The sequence below is a fragment of the Hemicordylus capensis genome, chromosome 4 (genome assembly GCF_027244095.1).
Source record: "Hemicordylus capensis ecotype Gifberg chromosome 4, rHemCap1.1.pri, whole genome shotgun sequence".
NCBI classification, from domain to species: Eukaryota; Metazoa; Chordata; class Lepidosauria; order Squamata; family Cordylidae; genus Hemicordylus; species Hemicordylus capensis.
The window spans coordinates 208995637-209001243 of record NC_069660.1 but is presented as its reverse complement, the minus strand read 5'-3'; the positions used below and the strand labels follow the sequence as shown (position 1 = coordinate 209001243).

At 43.0% G+C, this 5607-nt stretch overlaps 1 long non-coding RNA gene across 1 annotated transcript; it reads left to right on the top strand.

Annotated features, from left to right (window-relative positions):
* Positions 1-210: 210 nt before the first annotated feature.
* Positions 211-3922, top strand: LOC128323383 (uncharacterized). The gene is made up of 3 exons (XR_008306243.1): positions 211-323; positions 667-864; positions 3614-3922. It is a non-coding gene; the product is annotated as an uncharacterized LOC128323383 (long non-coding RNA).
* The last annotated feature ends 1685 nt before the right edge of the window (positions 3923-5607 follow it).

The window sequence follows — 5607 nt, the reverse complement described above, 5'->3', positions numbered from 1 at the left end:
AAGCAGTTTTAACAAGATGCAAATCATCTCATATCAGTGTAAATTGCTTGTCACTTCTCCAAGTAATGGAGTTAAAACTTTAAAATATAAACGTTGTAGTATTGCATAAACAGCTAAAAATATTACTGATCAACATTCATGCAACATCATATAATGAATAACATTCACATTTCAGAAACCTACTATTGCTACTACCTGGAAGGATGAACAGTGATAACCAATTTTAACAGATGTAAATCATCTCACTTCTGTCAGTGTAAATTGCTTGTCATTTCTCCAAGCAATGGAGTCAAAACACTTTAAAACATCAGTGCTGAAAAACTGTGAGTGAAAAATACTAAAACAAACAAACAGTTTCAAAGTAAGTTAAAGCAAAACTTGAATACAATATGGGGACAAAGCCCTCAATATTATCATAGGCATAAAGGATTCAGGCAAAAATGTTAAATCCTATATTTGCTTTTAAAAAATCATAACTGAAAAATCCCTGAATCAAGGTGGGAAACCTTTTCTTAGAGGACAGTCAAGTATCTATATAGATGGTCACAAAGGCATGTGCTATAACTGAAACCCATTCTATAAACATAATTTCAGTATGTTTGTGTGTGTGTGCAGTAGGGTGTCAAAAAAATCACCCTATTCTCCAACACTTTTCTTTTTTCTCAGGTGGATGGCTGACAAAGATTAATTTCAGACCATTTTTGTCCCTCCCCACTGTTTTTCAAGGGTTGGCCACCTTGTGACATTGCCAGGCCCCACTTTATGATATCACCAGGCCCCACCTCAAAATCTTAGGATTTTGCATCAGACCTGGCAATGCTAATTTACTGCAAGACACCCAAGTATATCCCCAGCTATCAACAGGTAGGTGAAAAAACCTCAATTGATTATTAGTGACAAAATATAGTAAGATAGCTACTAGAGCAGTTCTGTAATCTTATAGCATGATTAGCAATAAAAAGTAAAAATAACAATAAAACTGGTGGTACATATGCTGTTACCTAGGGGTGTGCACGGACCCAGCTGGTCCGATTCAGTTCAAGTCGAGACCTGAACCAGACCGGGCCAGTTTTGTCCAGCACCCTCTTGAACCCTCCCGGTTTGGTTCAGTCTGGGGGAGTTCGCAAAAATTTTTTATTTATGGGCCACACAGAGGCCAATTGCACAGGCACAGTGGCCTCCAAAATGGCCACCGTGCTGGAGGGGGAAGGAGTGAATGGGCCAAAGAGCCGGTCGAATGGCTGGTATGGGCATGAATGAAGGCTGGTGGGGGAGGGGGAACCTCCGCAGACCCCCCTGCTACCTCCAACAACTCCCCCGAAGGGGGTAAGTAATTTTTTTAAAAAAATGTATGCAACCTCCCCCCGAATAGTCGGGGGGTATTCAGTCCAGTGTTGGACTGAGCAGGGGATGGTTTGGTTCAACTCCGAACTGTTGAACCAAACTGGTTTGACGTTGAACATGTTCCATGTCGAATCTGTTTGCACATCCCTACTGGTTACCTCTAGACTGGACTACTGCAATGAGCTCTGTGTGGGGCTGCCTTTGTACGTAGTCTGTAAAACTGCAGTTGGTACAGAGTGAAGTGGCCAGGTTGGTCTCTGGTCATCTTGGAGAAACCATATTACTTCTATGCTGAAAAAGCTATACTGGCTGCTGATAGGTTTCCGGGCAATATACAAGGTGCTGATTATCACCTATAAAGCCCTAAACAGCATAGGCCCTGGGTATTTAAGAGAACATGTTCTTCGCCATGAGCTCTATTGCCTGTCGAGATCATCTGAAAAGGTTCATCAACTGGCTTGTTTGGTGGCTACATGGGGATGGGCCTTCTCTGTTTATTTATTTATTTATTGTTAAATTTATATACTGCCTTTCATTAAAGCAATCCCAAGGTGGTTTACGCAAAAAATTTAAACACAAGATGGTAAAAAAGAAACAATTAAAATATTAAGTGAAAAAAATATTAAACAAATCTGATTAAAAATTTAAAACAAAAGCATAAAAGCAATACAGACTATAAAGAGCAGCAGCAGAGAATCAAATAAATGCCTGGGCAAAAAGCCAAGATTTTACACTTTTTCTAAAAGCTGTGATGGAGACTGAGGAGCGAATAGCCACCGGGAGAGCATTCCAGAGTCTGGGGGCAGCAACAGAGAAGGCCCTGTCCCGCGTGTATGACAACCGAGCCTCCCTCTTTGTCGGCACCTGGAGCAGAGCCCCCTCAGATGACCTCATCAAGCGGGCAGCAACCCTTGGGAGCAGGTGGTCCCTCAGGTATCCCGGGCCCAAACCATTAAGGGCTTTAAAGGTCAAAACCAGCACCTTGATTTGGACCTGGAAACAAACTGGTAGCTAGTGCAGCTCTTTCAAAATGGGTGTGATGTGCTCCCACCGGGCAGCTCCAGATAAAACCCTAGCTGCCGCATTTTGCACTAGCTGCAGTTTCCGGATATTCTTCAAGGGCAGCCCCACGTAGAGCATGTTACAGTAATCCAGCCTTGACGTAACTAAGGCATGGGTAACTGTGGCCAGATCTGCCTTCTCGAGAAAGGGACACAGCTGGCGCAGTAGCCAACACCGTGCAAATGTACCCCTGGCCACTGCCTCCACCTGAGCTTCCAAAAGCAGAGCCGGGTCCAGTAATACCCCCAAGCTGTGTACTTGCTCCTTCAAGGGGAGTGCAACCCCATCCAGAACCGGTAAAACCTCTTCATCCCGATTGGCTCTCCTATTGACCAATGTTACCTCCGTCTTGTCCAGATTAAATTTCAGTTTGTTAGCACACATCCAACCCATCATGGCCTCCAGCCCCTGATTCAGGACATCCACCGCCTCCCTAGGATCAGGTGACAAGGAGAGATAGAGCTGAGTGTCATCCGCATGTTGCTGACAACTCAGTCCAAGTCCCTGGATGACCTCTCCCAGTGGTTTCATGTAGATGTTAAACAGCATGGGAGACAAGACCCTCTGTTGCTGCCTCTTGGCTTTGGAATGCAATCCCTGTTGAAATAAGAGCCTCCCCATCTCTGGCAACTTTTAAAAAGGCACTGAAGATATATTTGTTCACCCAGGCTTTTAATTAGATTTATAGTTTTAATACTTTTAATGTTGGGTTTTAAATGACTTTAATGTTGTAATCATTTTAATTTTCTTTAATTTGTATTGTTTTTACTGTACACCACCCAGAGATGCAGGTTTTGGGTGGTATATTAAAAATATTTAAACAGACAAACCTGCCGGCTGAAACATGAAGGAAAAAGGGCTGTCTCGTGTCTTATTCTTGTGTTGCAAAACTTACTCACTCAAGAATGTACTTCTAGAATAGCTGCTGCAGTGGAATTATGCAGGATGGTTGATATGGAAGAAGGCATACTCCTAAGTGCTCTGTGGAACAGAGCTGTAGCTCTAATTGAACAAGGTGGGACAAATGTCTTTGAGCCTTCAGGGAAGGTCCTGAGGAAGGGGGGTGGGTGGGTTGCTGTGTGGTGAGTGTGTGATATTATTTGCGTAGTTGCAAGAGAGATGGCATGCCAAGAATGGTATTTTTTCCACCATGTCCTTTTGATTCCTCTGCAGCAAAGACATGAACCATCTTCACTATTTATTCCAGGTCCCATCTTCACTTCTTGTCTCAGGGCCCACTCCAACTTTGCTATGCCGCTGCTCAGGACCCAGACTGAGATGGACCTACACTGCTGTGACTTTAGCACCAGGCAAAGACATTTTTATTCTCTCAGGCTTTTAAAATGAAGTTTTGAAAGCTGTCTAATCACTGTTTTAATCATTCTCTCCAGTTATGTGAATTTTATGAAATTTGATTTGATTTTTGTTTGGTGAACCAACTTAGAAATGCTGTTCAAGGGTGGTATAAAAATCTTATAATGAACAAATAAGCAAATAAAGTTTTAAATTGGGCTCAGACACTGACAGGGAGCCAATGTACCTCTTGCAGAACATGTATAACATATTCTCTGCAGACTGAACAAGTCAACAGCCAGATAACATTCTTAACATTTTTGGTAGGGATGTGCCAAAACATGATTTGACTTCCGAATTGTGGCACAATCCTTTTAAAATCAAGGACTTACCCAGCCCCTTTAACACAGAGGAAACCAGGTCCATCCCTGCTCCTCCTCCACCTGCCGCTACTTCTGTGTGCTGGTGGCACTCACCGCCAGCAGCCTGCGCATGATGCCAGCATGCACATGGCCTCCGCACATGCGCATCAGCCATTTGCAGGGTCAACATGGTTGTGGGTGGAGAGCGCTGGCGATGCATGCTGATAGCTGGGGGTGGGGAGCGCCACCAGTATGGAAGTGGTGGTGAGTGGAGGAGGAGCAAGGATAGGTCTGCTCTCCTCCGCATTAAAGGGGCTGGGTAAGCCTTTGATTTAAAAGGGATTGTGCTGAGATTTTGAAGCCGAATGGTGTTTTGAACACTTCCCTATCTTTTTGTATAAAATAAAATCTTGTCAATGTCACTTTCCTGATGCTGAAATTAAGGAAGTAGATTTGGCAAACTCTGAGGAATGCACCCCCCCCAATAGCCAAGTTCCTACTCAGCACTCGGCCGGCCATGGATGGCCTGCGGACATGGCACCACACTGATTTTCTGTCTTCCCTTCTCAATAGAAAAGGAAGGGGGAGACTTTTGAAAGGAGGAGGAAATTGAGGGTTTGATTTTAATAGAAAGCAGAAGGAAGAAAGAGGGCACCATTTGGTACTTTCATTTCAGGTAGTAAGATGACATGAGCCAGCAACAATAGGAGTGTCATACAAAGGGAAAAATTGTGACTGAGAAGTTTCTTACGGGACTGTCTGATTCATCCTTTGGGTGATTATTCTACAATTTCCCCACTTTAATGATAACATTGATTGTGACTTTTTTGAGGGCGGGGTACCTTCTTTGCACTTCCTACTCTCCACACTGGATTAATTCCTAGATATGTGCATGCAAGCTCAAACTGTCCAGCAAGAGACCAAGAAACAGCCATAAAAGCTGCTACTGTTAAAAGCAAAGTAATAAAGTACATGGATATCAATAACTCCGAGCATTGAGAAATGGAAATCTAATGCGCATCAATCACTATATTTGCCGTATGTGGTGATTGATAAAACCTGTATAATAGGCATACCAAAAAAATCTATAGTGAGTTTGAAACAAATAGTTCATATTTTGATACAGTTAATTAGAAAAGGATTTAACCAAGACTACCAAGTAAGGCCTAACCCAGGCCTGTACATTTGTGAATTACTAAATTAAATGCAGCCTATCAGCTATATATGACAGCGCCATCAGGGGACTGATAAATTTCCTTTGCAACGTGCCTGGGACTGAAAAACAAGGGATTTACCAACTACCTGACAGGCTACAGTTCTAGACTGGTGGGCTGCTCTCAGCTTGGCCTAACCGATCTGGCTTTTGATTAACCAGCTACAAATGCAGAAATGCCTGGATGAAGATAGGCCTATCACAACCAGGACAATCTCACCACTTATAATTTTATATGCAATTTTCATATGAAGCAATTTGATCTCCAAGCTTACATAACTGACTACCACCACATGCATAGCACCAGTACCATATGCAAGTCATAAAGCAGTT